The sequence below is a fragment of the Megalops cyprinoides genome, chromosome 23 (assembly GCF_013368585.1).
Source record: "Megalops cyprinoides isolate fMegCyp1 chromosome 23, fMegCyp1.pri, whole genome shotgun sequence".
NCBI lineage: Eukaryota > Metazoa > Chordata > Actinopteri > Elopiformes > Megalopidae > Megalops > Megalops cyprinoides.
In genome coordinates this window covers 102,335-121,685 of record NC_050605.1, presented here as the reverse complement: position 1 = coordinate 121,685, position 19,351 = coordinate 102,335, and the positions used below count along the sequence as shown (strand labels likewise).

General features: G+C 39.3%; 1 protein-coding gene across 7 annotated transcripts in view; it reads left to right on the top strand.

Moving 5' to 3' along the window:
* The window catches only part of dusp16 (dual specificity phosphatase 16), a 39,145-nt gene that overhangs the window by 1,944 nt on the left and 17,850 nt on the right, over nt 1-19,351 (top strand). Inside the window, exon 1 of one of the 7 annotated variants that reach the window (XM_036517822.1) lies at nt 5,826-5,844. The exons of 1 other annotated variant lie outside the window; for it this stretch is intronic. The gene's annotated coding sequence lies outside the window, so the exon portion shown is untranslated. 5 more of the 7 variants (XM_036517821.1, XM_036517818.1, XM_036517816.1 and 2 more) reach the window with 5 other exon arrangements.

The window sequence follows — 19,351 nt, the reverse complement described above, 5'->3', positions numbered from 1 at the left end:
TTGCCAATGCTTACATTAATCCAGTTATTACATTATTAGACAGACCTTGATATGATCATGTAATGCACAACCTTTGCCATAGCTGCCAGTCCTTTGGCTCTCTGTTCAAAGAGATGACTGGACTCATAAGTTGGTTTAAGTGGTGGGCCAGCTCCATTCTGGATTTCTTATTATCCCTCCCTGAGCATGACGCATATCATATGTGTTCCAACTTTATCGTGTCATGTGGCATTGGCAAAATGTTCCGGGTTCTCATACATGCAGTGTGTGGTGAGCCTGGTTCCCATAATACCCCTCTACCGCAGGATCTAGCTGCATGTGCAAGTACATGGAGATGAAGGTGGAATTTAACTGCTGTTGAACCTGTCATGCAGATATTTCAGGTTCTTGGCAATTGCATTCTACCCAAAAACCCATGAGTCCTTGAAAACATTTTTTAAGGATATAAATTATATCATATGTTGTAAATTAAATCTGGATTATAAAAGGGCCAGATTCAGTTGAACCATGACTTCTTTGTCTTTAACTGTGAATAACAAACTCAAACAGGCCTCAAGTTTACTTAAGTTTACTATTACTACAACCTTTTTGTTCATTTTACATTTTTATATTTACATTATGCACTTATCACATGTTCGCATCCAGGCGACATACAAAATGAGTACAAAGTGTTTTTTTTAAATTTTAAAATTAAAAAAACTCTACTTCTACCATCTGCATAGCTCATGGTTTGTAAGAAGCAAATACAACAGTTTTGTAAGTGCATTATTCAAAGCTAAGAGCACAGCACTGTTGTCAGTTACTGTTGCATGCTGTTTGGGAATGGCTGTGACACGGCAGTGGGCCTGGCTGCCGGTGATTGGTGAGTGTGAGAGACCTTTCAACCAGTGCTGTACATGCTGCCGGCATGATATGTGTAACCTTCTCACTGAGAGAACACGTGAAGGGAAAGTACACAAGGTGGCAGACTTCAATCTAAAGAAACATTACCTAATACTGTAATTTCTAGGGTACATACTGTCCTCTAAAGTACAAACTCTTATTTATATGTATTTCCTTATGAAATGTGGCTGTAAAATATATTTTTCCAGTATGTGTGGCTGCATTGCTCCAATATTGAGAAATCAACACATTAGAATTGTTTCCCCAAAAATGCTTTGAATATTTACAGTTAGATTCTTAGATTCACTGGAGTTTTTGCAGAAGAGAGGATATTAGCAGACAAATGCTGTATGGTTTCGGACAGGTATACTGGTTTTGGTTGAGTTTCACTTTCTGTGTTGTTTGTAAATTGGAAAATTATGAGTATCAGCCTCAGTTAATGCACTCCACCCCAACAAAATACATGAACAATTTCAATGTAGCTACTCACTGTAAGGTTTTAGTTTAACAATCCCTGCATTAGAAAACAGAGCCAGCTCATATGTTTGGTGTGTTTGCCTGTTGGCCAGCCAAATATCAATCCTGACAAATTTGTCAGATTATTTATAATTTTTTCAGGTACACACTCAGGTAAACAATAAATCATCACAAAACATTTATACTTACTAAAATGCACAGAACTAGTATGGCAATGAATGTTGTTAAATGACACAAATCTCTTGTTCCCATTTGCTTGCCCCACCTTTAGACAGGATTAATTGACCGTTACACTTAATGATGTTCTCTGCCAATTGGGTGGTTTCCAGGGCAAATAAGTGAATTTGCTCCATTATTCAAATGAGTAAGCTCATCTTGGAGGTGGTTTATTGTCCTTACTTCTGCTCCTTTGCTGCACAGCTTTCTTTCAGTTTTTTTAAGTCTTGTGAGCTGTATTAACGTCTATATACAGTTAGGTCCGTAAGTATTTGGAGTGACACAATATTCATGATTTTGGCTCTGTGTGCCACCACAATGGATTTGAAATGAAGCAATCAAGATGTGATTCAAGTGCAGACTTCCAGCAATTCAAGGGGTTTAACAAAATATCATAAACCGTAGTCCCCCCATTTTCGGGGGCTCAAAAGTAATATGACAAAATAATAAAATCATAAATAAAATGATCATATTAATATTTGGTTGAAAATCCTTTGCACTGAATGACTGCCTGAAGTCTGGAACCCATGGACATCATCAAATTCTGGGTTTCCTCCCTAGTGATGCTTTGCCAGGCCTTTACAGTACCTGTCTTAAGTTGCTGCTTGTTTGTGGGTCTTTCCGCCTTCATTGTTGTCTTCAGCAAGTGAAATGCATGTTCAGTTGGGTTGAGGTCATTTGACTGACTCAGCCAGTGAAGAATATTCCACTTCTTTGCCTTGAAAAGCTCTTTGGTTGCTTCGCAGTATGTTTTGGGTCATTGTCCATCTGTACTGTGAAGCGCGTCCTATCAGTTTTGCAATATTTGGCTGAATCTGAGGAGATAGTATAGCCCTATACATATCAGAATTCATCCTGCTGCTTTTGTCAGCAGACATATTATCAATAAACACTAGTGACCCAGTTCCATTGGCAGCCATACATGCCCATGCAATAACACTGCCTCCACCACGTTTCACAGATGATGTAGTATGCTTTGGATCCTTCCCTTCTCCATACTCTTCTCTTCCCATCATTCTGAGACAGGTTGATCTTGGTTTATTGTGTCCAAAGAATATTGTTCCAGAACTGGGCAGGCCTTTTTATGCGTTTTCTGGCAAAGTCTTATCTGGCCTTCCTATTTTTGAGGCTTACCAGTGGTTTGCACTTTCTGGTAAACCCTCTGTATTTACTTTCATGAAGTCTTCTCTTGATTGTAGACTTTGTTGATGACACGCCTACCTTCACAGTTCATCCACCACAGTTGTCTTTGGTGGTCATCCAGGCCTTTTGGTGTTGCTGAGCTCACCAGTGCGTTCCTCCTTTTTAAGAATGAACCAACTTGTTGATTTGGCCACTCCTAATGCTTCTGTTATCTCTCTGATGGGTTTGTTTTGTTTTTTCAGCCTATTGATGGTCTGCTTTAATTGCATTGACAGCTCATTGGACTTCATATTGAAAGTTCACAGCAACAGCTTCTAAATGAAAATTCCACATTTGGAATCGACTCCAGACCTTTCAACTGCTTAATTGTTCATGAAATAACAAGGGAACAGCCCACACCTGGCCATGAAACAGCTTCTCAGTCAATTGTCCAATTACTTCTGAGCCCCTGAAAATGGGGAGACTGTATAAAAACTGCTGTAATTCTTAATGCTTTATATGATATTTTTGTTAAACCCCTTGAATTAAAGCTTAAAGTCTGCACTTGAATCACATCTTGATTGCTTAATTTCAAATCCATTGTGATGGCGTACAGAGCCAAAATCATGAAAATTGTGTCACTGTCCAAACACTTATGGACCTAACTGTATGTTCACCATCATCTGCAGAGGGGTCACAATGCATAATCAAGACAAAGCAATAACACAGAGTGGCTTTAGAGTGTCCCTTCACAATCCAAGGCTATGTAGGCAACATTGCTAACAGGCAAGAGGAGGTACTTGAAGTGATGAGGGACCTGAGACAAAAGCAGTGGTGATTAGGGGAAAGGCAGAGAGCAACATGCTGGAAGACAACTGTGAAAAGTCTGTGGTGGTCTTGGGTCTGATGCTGATGACTCTGCTCATTAAGAGAGAAAATATTTTGAGTCGCAAAATGTAAGCTATGTCGGAATGAATGTAATGGAATGAATGTAATATGTGTAATAAAAACCCCAGCAACCTGACCTGATCAGAATCTGAACAGACTTGAAGAAAGATGTCAGGCTTGGACCTTGTAAAGGAGTGCATGTCCGTTACATGGACCTAGGTAACTTAAGCAGAAATATTTGGGGCAAACATAACATCTCCTAGGTGGGAGAAAAGGACATTTTATTTCACTGGTTCGTTTGTTTGCCTCCTCCCAAACACACCCAAACCACTGACTCTACTCACCAACAAGGATACAGGCAGAATGTCTTAACATGCAGGGTGGCCAACTGGATGATTAAGCATTTCTAAGTCTTGGACAATTTCTTGTCAATTGCACCTCTTTTACAGCTAAAGTAAATGAAATGTTTGTGATTTTGGGAGGAGACAGGGCCTACCTGTGCATCCATGGGCACCAGCAGGACGGACTTCATCAGCCGAAGGAACCAAGGGCTAGGGGCTGATGGGACTTGTAGGTTTGGGAGAGTGCAGCCAAATGGAGCTGACCAACTTGGGAGGTGACTGTGGGGGAGTTTCTGGTGGTTGCTTTTTAATCTGTTATAATTGGTTTGTATTGTGTTGTGGAAAGCACAAATACCTATTAAACATTTTAGATGTGGTAGATTGATGTTAGTCTGCCAGTATCTATTGGGTGATGGCTTTTGTTGAGTTGATTGATTATTTCATTCTGCTTAGTTTAGTCCAAGATCGCTGATTTCCTTTATAGGAGAAACATTTAGTCAGTAGTGATAGGCTGGCGAAGAGTGTAATGGGATTGAGAGCTGCAGTGTAATTTTCCCTGATTAGGCAATTATTGTTTGCATTTTGTTTGTTTGTGTTATTTTTTCTTCATTGTTAATTTATTATAATTTGTTGTTGCTTTCACTGGCCACAGGCTTGGGAGAAATAAACCACCATCACCTCATCATCAAACCTTTTGACCTCATCAGTTTTTTTTATCGCCTCTCAGTCATTCCATGACAGACCTATAATTGCATTACAGCATTCTTGCTTAGGTCAGATTCAACATTGTTGGTTGTCAGTTTTTAAATGCACTGCTGTCTGAAACCTGGGTTAAAATCTCATTTTGAATGGATGGCATATACACACTGGATTTAATGTTTTTAAGATTACCAAAAATATTGAGCTGGAATGGATCATTAATTTACTAAGAGCTTATTTTTGCCTAAGTACTCTCCAATTGCTGTAAGAGGACTCTTCATTTTGATGAACTTTTAAGCTGAATTTTTTCATTTTTATTTGTTTACTTGCACAGACTTTATTTACACTGTTTTCCTAACAAGGACCAACTGTATTCCTTTGTTAAGATGCTGGACATTAAATACTGTGATTTATTTATTTATTTTTGTACATACCTTTCTGAGTGCACCATGTTCTAACCCAAAAGCAGAGGTCTTGGTAAGATAATCATGGTATATGTAAGCTGCCAAATGTGATTTTGATTAGTTTGCATTATTACCAGTAGCCAGTTTGGTAGTTATTAATGTTTTAGTGGGAGCCCCTTCCAAGTCACATTCAGGCTGGGTCAGGTAACCGATAAATAGGTAACCATCTTCACTCTGGGTTTGGATCGGGTATTAAAGTTGGGTCGGACTTAGGTTTCAGTTTCAGTCTCATGCAGACCTTTAAGGTCATTGAGGCAAAGGGGCGGGAGCAGTTAAGCAGTTAGTAAAAAGGCTGAGGTCTTGGAGGGAGCCAGTGGGGACATCAGTAAAAAGAACATGAGGTGGAGGGTAATTGTTCTCTGTGGAACTATCAGGGAGGTGCTGAGAGACACAGAAGGTCAACCTTCAGCCAGGTCAGATAAAGACACAGTCACATTGTCAAGGGAGAAGGAAATGTCATTAAGTCCATGTATAAGTGGCGGGAAAAGCTGTGGGAGGATATGACCACTCCCAGACGATTAGTGTAGAGAGAGGACCAAAAACACATCTGTGAGGGATTCCAGTGGTGAGAGAGTGTGGCTGAGAGACAGAATCATGCCATGTTACCCTTTAGGAGTTGTCAAAAAGGTAGGAAGAAAACTATTTGTTGACAGTGCCTGCAACACATAGTTCAGGCAGGGTTGCCAGGGATGCTGACTACTACTGTATCAAAGGCAGCAGATACATCAAGGAGGATTCTGACAGAGGAGAAAGAGGTAAGCTGTGACAAGGTTGAGAGCCTCCAGACAACTCAAGCTAAATAATAAAAGTAGGTTGTACAGAGTTAAATAATTTTAGCCCACCAAAGGCTGTAACAACTAAATTAGATGTAATCAGGAAATGCTTGTAGGCAGCAGGTAAAAAGGATGGATGGCATGCATACACCTTTACTGTTCTGCATTATAAAAGGATAATGTTCACTGATTAGGAAGAAATCAAAAGTACAAAAGATGTTCCCTATTCTTGTAAATGAAGGATGACCTTCCAAAAGTATGAGCCTTTCTTTTAACTCAGTTTATATCAATAAAATCATATACCATATAGAAATCATACATTGATACAGCACACTAGAGAAAAAGTAGAAAACGTTTCCTTGTGATTATCGGTGTCTTTAAGCAATCAGAGATCATCATGCTGAAAATCAACTTTATATAACGTCTTGAATTTCTTCAATTTGTTCTTCTATTAGCGGAGGAGGGTCAAACCTGCATGGTCGTAAAACAAACAAATTTTACTTTTTTTTTTACCACAGATGTGCCATGCTTTAAATGTCTCAGCAGATGTTTTTGGACCAGCTGAAGTGAATTTCCTTACTGTAGGGTATAACAACAGTGTCCCTTCGTATTTGAACTCACAACCATCGTGTGAGGATCCAGTAATATAGCTATTTAAGGCACGCAGAACCACAAGGAATAAACTGCAGCTGAATTTGTACCCGGGCCGGCCCTTGGCATAGGCGGTATAGGTGAATGCAAGGGGCGCTGTTCATCCATAGGGGCGCCCCAAATTAGGGAAGAAGAAAAAAAAAACTTTTCCTATTTTTTTAGTAATACTATTTTAATACTATTATTTCAAAATATTAAAAAGCCCACAACAACAGAACTACTTAGCCATAACAACTTACTGGGTTGCCCGCAGCATTACCCTGGTGCATCGCACCCCCCCTACACCATAATTTTGAGAAATACACTTTTTCTTTTGTGTGCTGCACGAACCATCCACTGTCTGCCTCAAGAAACCAGGCATACATTGTTATTGACATCTTAGTCTAGTTAGCAAACGTTAGCCCTGCTTGTAATAATCAAATAAAATGATTTTCCTTTTCCATCCCCTTTTTCTAATTACTAGCTGTAACTGTACGGCTGGGCGATAAAACGATAACAGTAATTATCACGATATAATTACCGTCGATAGAAATATAAGAAATGTTCGATATAATTAATTTCCATGCTTGGATAGCATGCACAGAAATGAATCAGGAACTGCCAACAGGAATAGAGGTATGCATTGCGCAGTTAGGTTGCACGGTGAGAGGCATAAATTCAGGCCAGCACGTGGTATTGTTTACAGACGCAGTGGCTCACAGGCTTGTAGTTGGAGCAGAATAAGCAAAACAAGCGAAATGAGAAAAAGCAGTGCCCATGACCAGCTCGAAGGACGAAGACATCATCAACACGAAAGGTCACTCAACTAAAGTGGTTTGGAGATATTTTGGCTATTTACAATCCGACAAAAACAGAGCAGCGTGGACTGTAAACTGTGCACATGCCATCAAAGCGAGGCAACACTACAAACCTGTTTCATCATTTGAAACAATATCACCCGTTAGAACACGCAGAAAGTAAGAAATTACGAGTGTTGTTAGTGGACCCTCGACAAGCACCAGCCCAGTACCCAGTGCGACTACCCTTTCCAGCACTTACGACAAAAAAAAAAAAAAAAACGAAAAGACACAAGACATCACAAATGCAATTGCATATTGCATTTCAAAAGACATGCTTCCCATTAGTACTGTCAAAAATGAGGGATTCAAGAAGCTTATCAGCTGTCACAGGGTAGCTTTAAAACCTGAGACTGTAGACAGACTTGTCTTTCTTGCCCATAACTTGTAGGGTAATGGCTTTGCTTGCTTAAAACTTTTACAGAAGATACTGACCACAGTTGAGATTTTTCTTTTGTCAATTTATGTTGTTTACATTGTCAGCTAAAACACTTACAAAATGTTTCAACTCGGTCTGTACAAAGGGATTTCTTAGTCTATTTATTGACATTATCCGTTAAAACACTTTGCAGTCTGAGTCATCTTACATGTGTGCTGTATCACACTGCAGCACTTAATTTTTCTATTAAGTTATTTATTTTGTTGAGGAAAAAGGACTGAAAAAGGATTTTACTCAATTTTACTCATGCATATTTTGATGTTGAAAAAAGATTTTATCATTTATAATTGTTTTGAATTTTCTACCTCAGATTTGTGAAATGTTCCGCTGTTTGGCAAGTGTTTGTCATGTTCTGACCATAAAGAATAGTTTAAAACCACAATTAACGCTGGTGGTGAAGCTAAAATCTTGCCTAGGGCACCAAATTGGTCAGGGCCGGCTCCTTGAACCTTTAGAAACTAGAAACCAACGATTTCCTGCTGGTGCAAAAGAAGGTTAAGGGTTAACTTTGGAGCACGCACAGGACTGAACTGGAGAAGGTCCTAAGCAGGATAGACACTATGAGTAAGCAGGTCATTTGAATACTGCCGGATTGTACTGAGACTCCGGTGGGAGCTCCGCCTCCAACTCCGAGTTCTAGCCCACATACAAAGTATGTAACTTCATACGAAATTGAAAGTTCTATAGGCTACTTCTGTACGGCTTTGTAATTCCTACATGTGTCTGACGTAAAATTTTCCCTACCTTCCCTACCTCATTACCACTGAAGCGAACGTCTCAGGTAAATGAAGAATAAATTCTGAGATAAATTCTGTTTTTGTGCCTTTAAGACCGTCGGTTTATTCGGAGTGGGGTTGGTTTCAAATGACGCCATTCTTTTATTTTTATCCCGATGACCTCATCCTATGGTTGAAGTTTAGTGAGCAGTAAATCTTTTTCTTTTAGTTTATTTTTTGTGTTTTTGTTAAGTTTTCTTTCTGAAAACGAATCCAGCGCCACCTGCGGATTTAGGAATCGGAGGGCACGATGCTGAAATGGACTTTCGGGTTGTCGTTTCTCTATCAGTGAGTTTCCATAATTTCTAAACTGACGAACTCTCAGTCTGCGGTGGGGCCTGGTTAAGCGGCTCCCATGTGTGTCAGTCCGGGAGAGATCAGAGTAACACAATGTTCTAGAAGCTGACATGCGTCGCTCCCTCGAAACAAGTGAGTACAGTACTGGGAGTAGAGATGAAAATTAAACTATTCCGTCTTAATTGTTAACGAGAAGCGATACAAATGTTACGTGCAGTGTAAATCGCCAATTCGATAAATGGCGCTAGAACTCGAATTTCAGTATTCCGATACCCAGTACGAAATCCTAAATGAGGTTTGCCTTGGAAAAATCCTATCATCCCTATCAGAATCATTTTTGCTTTTGTCTCGGAAAGAAAATTTATCAGTTCTCCAGAAGAGCGTTCATGGTCGTAACTCGGTTGTTCTGTTACTTTGCTACAGGTCAGTAATGGAATGAGTTTTTATTCTTATGTCAACATGTGGGCTGTGGGGTTTTCCAGTGCGCACCTTGGCTGTTTGCGCCTATGCTGAAACATTTTAGTTTGAAGAACCAGCTGTTGCATAATTAATCATTGTTATTCGTCACAGTCTTGTCACCATGTAAGACGGAAAAGACAACTGAATACTGTTCCTTTTTAACATAAGCTTCGTCAGTCTAATGTATTTCTAGCCAGTCACAGTAATAGAAAGATGTTATACTGTATGAATGGCAAAAATTGTGTCTGTGTCGACATTTGTGTGACTGTGCAAGGACAGGTCAGGTCGAATGTATTCGTAATGTATCCTCTCGTCAGACTCTGAGTAAAACATTTAAGCCAGCAGTCTTTTTCTTGCCTATTGCTGTCTGTTACTGTTTATTTCGGTGAAATTTACGGAACATGTTTTGTAAGTAGCCTAAATGGAAAAACTGAATAGTCAATTTGATTAATGTCTTCATTCAGAGTTCAAGAGCGCTTTGCCGTTAGATGGAATCTGAGCCTGGGTCTTAGTGTTGCTACTGTTCAAAGTAATTAACAAGCCTTGCACAAAAAAATGAAAATCTGTATGCTTCCAAAAGTAATGCCACTGATACCACATAGAAACTGAACTCAACATGCTCTCTTGCAGCCTTTGTAGGTTATATCATTGTAGCTGTATCTATGAAAAAGTTAAGAGGGTTGGGGGTAACGCGAGTTTTTTCCTGTCTCTTAGAGTAAATTAAAATTTGATCTAAATGTCGAGATGAGGTTTTAAAAGCCATCATCTTGTCAACAGGTAATTCTGGAGGGTTCAAATTTGCTTATGAAGGCATCCTACAAGACCGTGTGCCGTAGAAGGTTTGCCAGGTTGAAATATCAACAAAGGAGGTGGAGAAATGGCTGCTATGTACGATCAGGCCCGTACAAACAGATAGGGGTGAGCTCATAGGATCACTTCATAGGCTACATAACATTTTGTGAATTTGAACAGCTAGAGCTGAGCATGCAGGTGAATACACATGCACATTCTTTTTTCGAGCGGCGTAGTTTTAATGTTTGGGGGCCAGGATTTAAGATGTGACACTATTATATCTTTTAGCCTGAAGGAAACCACCAAATACATAGTGACAGAGAATGGTGATGTATGAAATGTGAAGGGATATTCTGTGACACAAATGAAAATATCTCGCAGGAATGTCATCTCCGGCTAGATGTGACACTGCTGAAATGTATTTTGCTGATGTAAACGACAAGGTGACATCACGCCCTTAGCTTACAACAGAGCGACAGAAGGTTGGGCTGTCGTACAGTAAAATGCATTCTGGTTTGCAGCATAACTCTTTTTCAGAGCAGCTGACAGCATTTGTGTAAAATGGCAAAGAATAACATATAACCACAGTGGGTTTCTCCCTTTGAGTGGCATATTTAAGCAAATGTTTCCTTGTCATACTTTGTACAAAATATGAGTTTTGCATTTGCTGAATCTAATATGTAAAAAAGAAAGTGGAAAGAAGAGTTTTGTTTGCTTACGTCCATTACTTAAAGCTTAAGAAAAAGTGCTTTGTGGTTGGATTGAAGTATTTCCTTTCATGATTGTTTGTAAGTCATAAAAAACACACCTTCCAGTTCTATGATATATTTCTACATCAAATGTTTTATAATTTTAAACATGTTGTATAAAGATAAAAAAGCTCGGAAAGAAACAATTTATCTGATCCCCACAGTGGGTGGAACTCTGTCTCATGTCTTAGAGATGAAATAGTTTGATGTTTCATAAGCGTTAATTAAAAAAAAAACATATGTTTGATAGACAGGCTGCAACAGAAATTAATGTCATGCTTTTTGGCAGTGAAAGCCATAAAACATGTGACTATGTGTAATAGCTGTAAAGGACCAGAATACAAGCAGGAAAAAACACACCCCAGACCTGTAAACCAGTCTTCATTAGTTTCTCATTTCAGCATTTCCTAGAATGTTCATTTCTTAAATGCGAAAGTAAGAATAGGGGGCGTTACATCACTGGTTTGTGTGCAGTTCAGACAGCTCAGAAAACCACAGGCCAGCTGTAAAACATTATTTTCTAAGTCCCTGTGTTTTCTGAGAAGGTGGACAGAAAAACAGTCGTGCTTCCTCAAAGATATTCCTTAACTGATAGGGTTGGGTATCGAGGCTCGATACTTCCAAAGCACCGACCGAATAACGTCGGTACTACCGAGTATCGAAATCTGTTTACACATTCGTTGCTACATTTCGGTACTTTGTGATAAGGACTCCCTATTAGCTTTCTCATTTAAGGCTTTGCTCACAAAGAAATTCTCGTTTGATCGTTCAACAAATATCAGACGTTTTCAGCAAACTAGCCAGCATTAAATACTTCATACCTAATGTTGCTAACAGGGAGTGTGTGGGAGAATGAGCTAGCTAATGTTAGCTATACATGGCTAGGGGCTAGTGTAAGGAAAATCAAGGCACTATTCCGATCTTCGTGGAAAAGACTTCTTTATTTACAGGAATGGCAGTTGTCAGACATACCTGAAATGCACTCTGGGTTCAGCGGAGTCAAATTGAACCCCGAGTTGTTGATTAAAACTCATTTTATACAGTAAGTGTTGTCGGATTGTTGCTTTTAATGCAAATGAAAGAGGAAGCTGATGAAACAGCTCACCCCCGGCCCTCACACCTTAGCCTATTTTATTTGCTTGTGGTCTTCTGGTCGCTACTAAGTTAATTACCTCCTCCCAGCCATTTTACCATTTCAAAAGGAGAATGGCTGGGAGACCCCCAGACTGTCATCAGATAGTGTTTCCTTGATTAGGTGTTAAACAAAGGGTTGAGCAGGTGGTTGAGACAAAGGGTGGATTTACAGACTGTTATCTTGGTTGCTTCACATCCTTACACTAGGTATATTGGGGAGCTGTAAAAGAGATCGTATATACAGACTCTCCAGTAGTTGCACACACCAGAATGGAGGCTAGCGCACCGCAACATGTCCACTTCCCATTGATTATATTGGGGAAACTCCTGTCTTTTCCCACCAAACTAAGGGGATTACAGTCATATTTTCAACCATGTTGCACCCATAATGCATATAAGAATAAGAATAGAGGGCGTGATTTTACTTGACACGATTCGGCAACGAAGTTAATGGAACGTGTATAACTGATGAATAGCCTACAAGAATTTACAGTCGTAAAGTAGCTTGAACTTTAATGGTGACTGAACTACATATGAACATTGAGATGTATATGGATTGAGCAAGCACTTGTCAGTCAGTGATAATGAGCGCAGACGGTCTTGTAGCAAAGGCTATCATAATCAGTTCCCTTCCCAAAGGAGTTCCTGGCCAGAATGTTTTAACTTTCTGAATGAATGAGTGGACAACTACACCAAGGTTACTGACATTCTGATACGTAGATATGTAGCTAGTTTCCTCATTGTAATGGGTTCTCAGCTAAAAATCTCAGGCAAAAATAGAGCTAACCTGCTGTAAACGTTTGTTGGTGCCTAAAAGCAGAACATTGCAGAAACATTAGTGCGACTGTTGTCACTTATAATTGTGCTTGCTAGCTTGCTGGGCAGCTATACTGATTTCAGTAGGATTTGTTATAAAGCTATACTGTATATATAATTGTTATTTTTTTCCTGTGAGCTGCATATAAAGCTATTACATAAAAATTACATGTTATTCGCTCGCTACAAATGAAGTCTTTCTTTTCATAACCCACATTTTCTCTGACGTTAGCTAGTTCAGGCCACAAGGATTCACAAACCATTGCTAGCTAGCATTAGCTACCTATCTTAGGCATTATTGTTATAAATGGATTGAAAATATGACTGTAAACTCCTTTGTTTGGTAGACAAAGGCAGGAATATCCCCTTTAGGGTCAACAGAAAGTTGACACGGTGTGGTGCACTGGACGCCATGGTTTCTGCAACTTCGGCAATCAAGGGAAGCAGTTATGTTTTTTCCATATCTTAGAGTTCAGTGCTGTGAACTCGTTTATTTAATTAACGTTAGTTTATGCAACAACAAGCATAATGAGGTACCGAAAAAAGTGTCCTTTTGTTACCGGCACCGAATTCCAGGTACCGGTATCGGCACCGATACCAAAAAATTTTAAAGGATACTCAGCCCTATTAACTGGCATAAAGAATGTGCCTGTTTCATGATAAGAAGGTTGTTGGAGTCAGAAGAAGAATCCCCAGAGAATGGATGCACCCTCAACTCAAGAAGCACATGAAGAGAAAATGCCGCAACGTTGCCACAATGTTGCTGCCACGTCATGGCATTGTATTGAGGAAGCTCCATGTTAGGTTGGAAAAACTGGTCCCTTAATAGCAACAGCAGCAGGGGTTTAGTCATTGGGTGTGACTTAACTTTGAAAGAGCATTTCTCAAGTTAAATCAGTATTCCTTTCATTTCACAGATGCGGTCATCATATATAAGGGTCCTTTAGCCAGACAGACGGCCAGAGGGCTAGTGTGGTACAGCAGATCCCTATGGGACGGCTGCCACACTCTCAGGCTTACCTGATGCTAGTAAGCTTCTTAACTGAGAGACATTTGACATAGGACCAGGATGCACCTGAACCATAATGTCAGGGCTGCTGTGTGATGGAACATATGTCTTGGAATTGCATCTCTCTTGTTTTTCTGTTGGCCTCTGTGCTTGGCATCAGTTTGTCTGAGGTTGGTGTAGTGCTTAGGGAGGGAGGTTGTTGCTTCAGCTCCCAGGCTGAGCTGGTGTTTTGTTGGGTCCCTGAGTCACATTCTTGACCTTCAAAGCTTCAGAAAATATCCGACTGTCTTATAAATGGATAATAACCAAAAATCAGACATGTGAGGTATACAAATAAGAGCTCCAGGAGTGGAACTATATAACAATAATAATAATAATAATAACAATAATTTAAACTAATCTTCTATGTTGGGTAAAGAGTTGGCAAATTAAGGGATTTTGTGATTGATTTCCTTGATTTGATTAGCTAATTGATATCAGTTTAGAGTTTAGTTATTTATTATCACATTATAAACTAGACCCTTTCCTGATAAGGGTTGAATATGCCTGGTACTCTGGTAGGGCATGTGATGTCAGTCAGGGTTGCCGGTGTGAATCCAAGCTACTTTGCCCCTGCATTTGGGGGCTTTCTCTGTACTACTCTGGCAAAGAGGCAGCTGTTGGTGTGTTTACCAAAATATCTGTTGCTTTAAATAGCCTTGTCAGTCAAATGATGGGTACAATGTAATAAGCTACTTGACATGCCATATGATGTGAATAAGATTTACAGTAGCAGGATGTTATATTAATGTATACACCTGACTGCATATGTACATTTAGATCTATAAGCTATGAAAAACATTCATTATTCATTAGTCATTATTCATTCATTTTTGGTGAGTTAGCCTGGCTGACTTGAATCAAAACTATTTCAGATATCTCATTACACAGAAGTATGTCATTTTTATGCTTACACTTCAGAGACAAACATTAAACATTGTCAGAAGAATGGAGTGTGGGGAACAATGAAGAAACTGAAATGTCTGTGCGTTAGCTGAGCTGACCTCAGACAGAGGTCACTGTGTGTCAAATATAGTTAAATATCAGCTTCTGCATTTGTCAGAAGATCTGTGTCCATTCACCCACACACATTAAATGCTGTCTGTAAGTGAAATGGGTGATCTTTCAGAGCCCTACCACGTAGGTTTGAAGTAGAGTTCGTTTAAACAGGCTATTGCCATAGTATAGTTGTCTCTTATGGGTTGTTCTTAAGAAATAACAGTGTTCATAAGGTGTTGATCTGTTTTTTTTTTTCTAGTATCTCTAGAACCAGAAGTGTCTCATTTAGGCCCTCTCACCGTGACTTTTGTTTGCCTTTGGGCAGCGCTATACATCTTCCCTCAGTCTGCAAAGTATAACTTTGTATGATGCATGCATGATGTGGCTGCTGGCTTTGTGGTTTTGGGTTCCCTCTGTTTCAGTCATGACCCAGTTTTGCAGTTATATTTGTCATTGAGTGATGTTTGGCGCAGTAAAGTTATCTGGTCAATACGCTGGAAGATACATGTCCCACTCTTTGATCCAGAATTGGGAGAGTGGTTCCAGGAAACAAGGGTGCTCCCTCTGGTGATGGATGTCCTGCCATTCCTAAAGTGTCTGCAACAGCTCTGAGGCAAAATTCTGATCGGAAGGAAGTGGGTTGTTGGGAGTTTGTAGTGTACTTCGGAGCCTATATCCCAGTCACAAATGCATATTATACCCATGACAGCACAGCACATGCTGAATTTCGAGCAGTCTGTCAGTGGAAGTGGCTCATCAAGTTAAGTAAACCGCAGGTAACATAATTATTAGGGATGTAACGATATATCTAATTTCGCGATATTGCAATAAAAAATGTCTCAATACCGTTGTGGGACTGTGATGAAATCTACCAGGATATTACATGGTTATATCGCTTGTATAGCTGCGTTCTACTATCTTTCCTTGTCGAAAATTGTATTGTTTTTGTTTTGCAATTGTACATACATAGTTCAATCATCCATTGCCAAAGACAATTCATGCCAATTTTTGTACATGCTTAGGTCATGGCTGGCTACTTTTGTTTTATTTTATTAAAGAAAGAAAGCAGAAGCACTTTAAGTTAAAAGGAAAAACAAATTTTATATGAATAAAAAATGCTGATTTATTATTTAATAAAGGACATTTTTTCAAGTAATAATTTTTCTTCATTTTTTAATATCATGATGAATATCGTATAGTGGACTTTTTATCATGGTACAGGGTTCCAGACTAACTTTTCCACTGGTGGCACTGGTGCTACCACCTTTCTCAGTTGGTCGCATCAGCACATGATTTGGTCGCACCCTTTTTTTTTGGTACAGCATGGTATTAATCGATGACCTTGCATGCTGATGAATAGTTGTCTTAATTTGCATACCCTAGTTTTGCATTCATGTAAAGATTGACAATGACTTGAGACTTGATATTTGCAAAATATTTTAATCTGAACATATTAAGTTTCCCTCGTTGTGAGAAGTTTAATAACGCTAATGAAAACACAATGAACCATGTAACGTAACGCGCTGCATAGCATAAAATAAGTTGCGTGCGAAAGGGTTAAAATAATCAGCTATAGACCGCTTCATCTTTGGAACACGGTAACAGCTAAATGGATTGTTCGTGCGTTTCATCATCAGTGCACGTATACAGGCAAGGAGAGTGCAGGTAGGGAGAGACCGACTGAGCCAGTGAAGAAGAAAAAGTAGTACTTTCAACCACAATGACTAACGCAGTACCCATGCCGGAGGGGCACCAAAACAGCCTAATGATCATCATGCATTCGCATGAATACGACAACGTGAAATTTTAACTCGCGCACACTCAAAAAAATGGTCGCATATGTGGGCATATTTTCAAGTCGCACTGGTGCGCCTAGTTATAAAATTTAGTCGCACTGTCTCCAAAAATGGTCGTAAAATGCAACTAAATGGTCGCAGTCTGGAGCCCTGTGGTATCCAGGGGTTAAATTGGGATTTGTTATGTGGGGGGGCTCTGTAGTTTCAAGGTTGCCATGGGTGCAAGTGATTGATATCATTTGACAAACTGTAAATAAAATATAACAAGGTGACACAACCCTCTGCTCTGAACGCTAAAACACTAATCAGAGTCCTTCTAGATACTGTTGACAGTGTGCAAAACTACAGCTGATGACAATAAAATCTTTCTGTAAGTGCACTCTCCTGTGTATCTGTATCAAATATAGGAATGGTGTTGTTACCACTAACGGAGAAAATAATAATACAAAGTAATATGAATAGAACAGTCTTTTTAATAGTTACATTAAACTGGAATTAACTTACATCTTACAATATTACAATATACACAGGCTGCCAACACCTTTTCAAATTTCCAAACCTTTCCATGACTTTTCAAAAGTCGCATAAAATTTCAAATTTCAAATTTCCTCGCAATCTTGCTAACCATAATCTATGGATTGAAAAGTGAAAAAATGGAGAACCAACTACATGTGTACTCACTGAAGACACATTATCCTAACTAGCTAGATTTTAACTTCCACATCAATACACAGTGGAAACGGTAGGCTAATATTACAGTTAATTCCATCACAGAGAACACAGTCAAATTCCATGACTTTCTAAAAATTCTGTGCACCACATCTTACTGTAAAAGTATCAGTAAGACCAGTTAGTTCATTAGATCATTATTATCTAAGTGAAAATAGGAGTGTAAAAAAGCTTAATAAACAAAAAATTAAATGAAGCCTTGTTCCTATGAGAGGCAAGACAAAGACCGCAAGCTTAGTTCCTTTTCATTAATTAATGTTACAGCTAGGAAATGGTCAGACTAGTCTGCATTACCTAGCCATGGAGTAATTTGAGTTGATCTATTCTGCTCAAACCACAATTGTCCTGACACTGCTGAGAGATTTTAATACGTGCTAGTTTGCTTGACAGTTTAACTTGAACTGGAGCTTGCCAACTAGCTTAATGTAACAGTTAGCTACCAACCAAAGATTGAGAGCAACCTGCCGCAAACTATCTTACGTTAATGTTAAACTATCATTTAGTAAAATCGAAACATTGTTTAAGCAGAATATCAAACAATTTACATTCTGTCATTAAACACGTCAGTTTCTGACCTATTTTTCTCTCTACCTTGCCATCCACCTATTTACATTTACATTTATTCATTTGGCAGACGCTTTTATCCAAAGCGACTTACATAGGTTACAGTTCTTAAAAATGTTTATCTATTTATGCAGGTGGATATTTACTGAGGCAACTGTGGGTTAAGTACCTTGCCCAAGGGTACAGCAGCAGTGTCCCAGCGGGGATTGAACCGGCAACCTATCGGTTACGAGTCCTGCTCCTTAACCACTATGCTACACTGCCGCCTGTGCTACACCTGTCACTCTGCTATCTGCTGTCTGACTGACTGACGAGTGACTGAGGTCGCTGATCTGCTAGGTAGCGTTTAACTCTTTTCGCACGTACGGTCACACCGGTGCGATTAGCCATTTAGCGCGTATGCTAAAACCGGTGCGATTGGAAAAATTCTAGCTAATTTTAGCTTTGAGGAAACAGCAATTTAACATTAAAAAATATAGCAAATGCTAACTGAAAACTATGAGAAGCTTAATAACGCTAATGACAACATAGCGAACCATGTAACGTAACACGCGCACTACAAAAAAGTGCGAAAGTAAGGAAAGTTTCCTTAGGAAACCCATTGACAGAAAAAAGGGAAACCCCGTGAATGTTCTGATTCTTACATCACCTCATTTATGTTCTCTACAGCTACAGGAAACGTGTTTTAGTCATTGTTTGAATTATTAAGAACGACAAAAGTCTAAAAATATATACATTGTTGAAGATGTGTGTGGCTGAGCGTCCCCTGATGACACAGAAGAGCATATGTCTATGTGCCGGGGCTGAGCCCCGGACAGCCCCGGCCCAATTTAACCCCTGGTGGTATTATCGTACCGTGAGTATTTGGTATCATTACATCCCTAATAATTATGTGAGTGGTCTGGCTAAGTGTAATCTTTTAGTGTTTCTTTGCTTTGATATGCTGAAAGTAAACAAACAGATTTATTACAAAGAGACAGTTATACCTCCTCTCTTCACCTGTTTGCTTGAGTTGTGAAGTAGTGCTATGAATTTTATTTACTCAAAACATTATTACTGTAGATCACCTTTTATTGTTTCTAAGTGCCTTCTCTGAAAGTAAGATCTCTGTCTGACTGGGCAATCACCAGTCTACTATATCAAGCAGGCAAAGGTTGCATGTTCAAGCAAGGAATAAAAGTCTACATTGGAGTCATTTTATTTAAACTATTTAAACGATGATGCACCTGTAAACAGTGTCGTGCTTATGGCTTTGGTGAGATTATTTGGTCTTTGGTGAGACTGGTTAGATTGTTGGTTCCCTTGGGACAACTTTTACAGTCCTGAATTTGACAGTCTTTGATGTCACCAGTGTTTCCTCTCGTGCCTGTTAAATGAGATTGAGTGGCCAAAGTTCCCTCATTA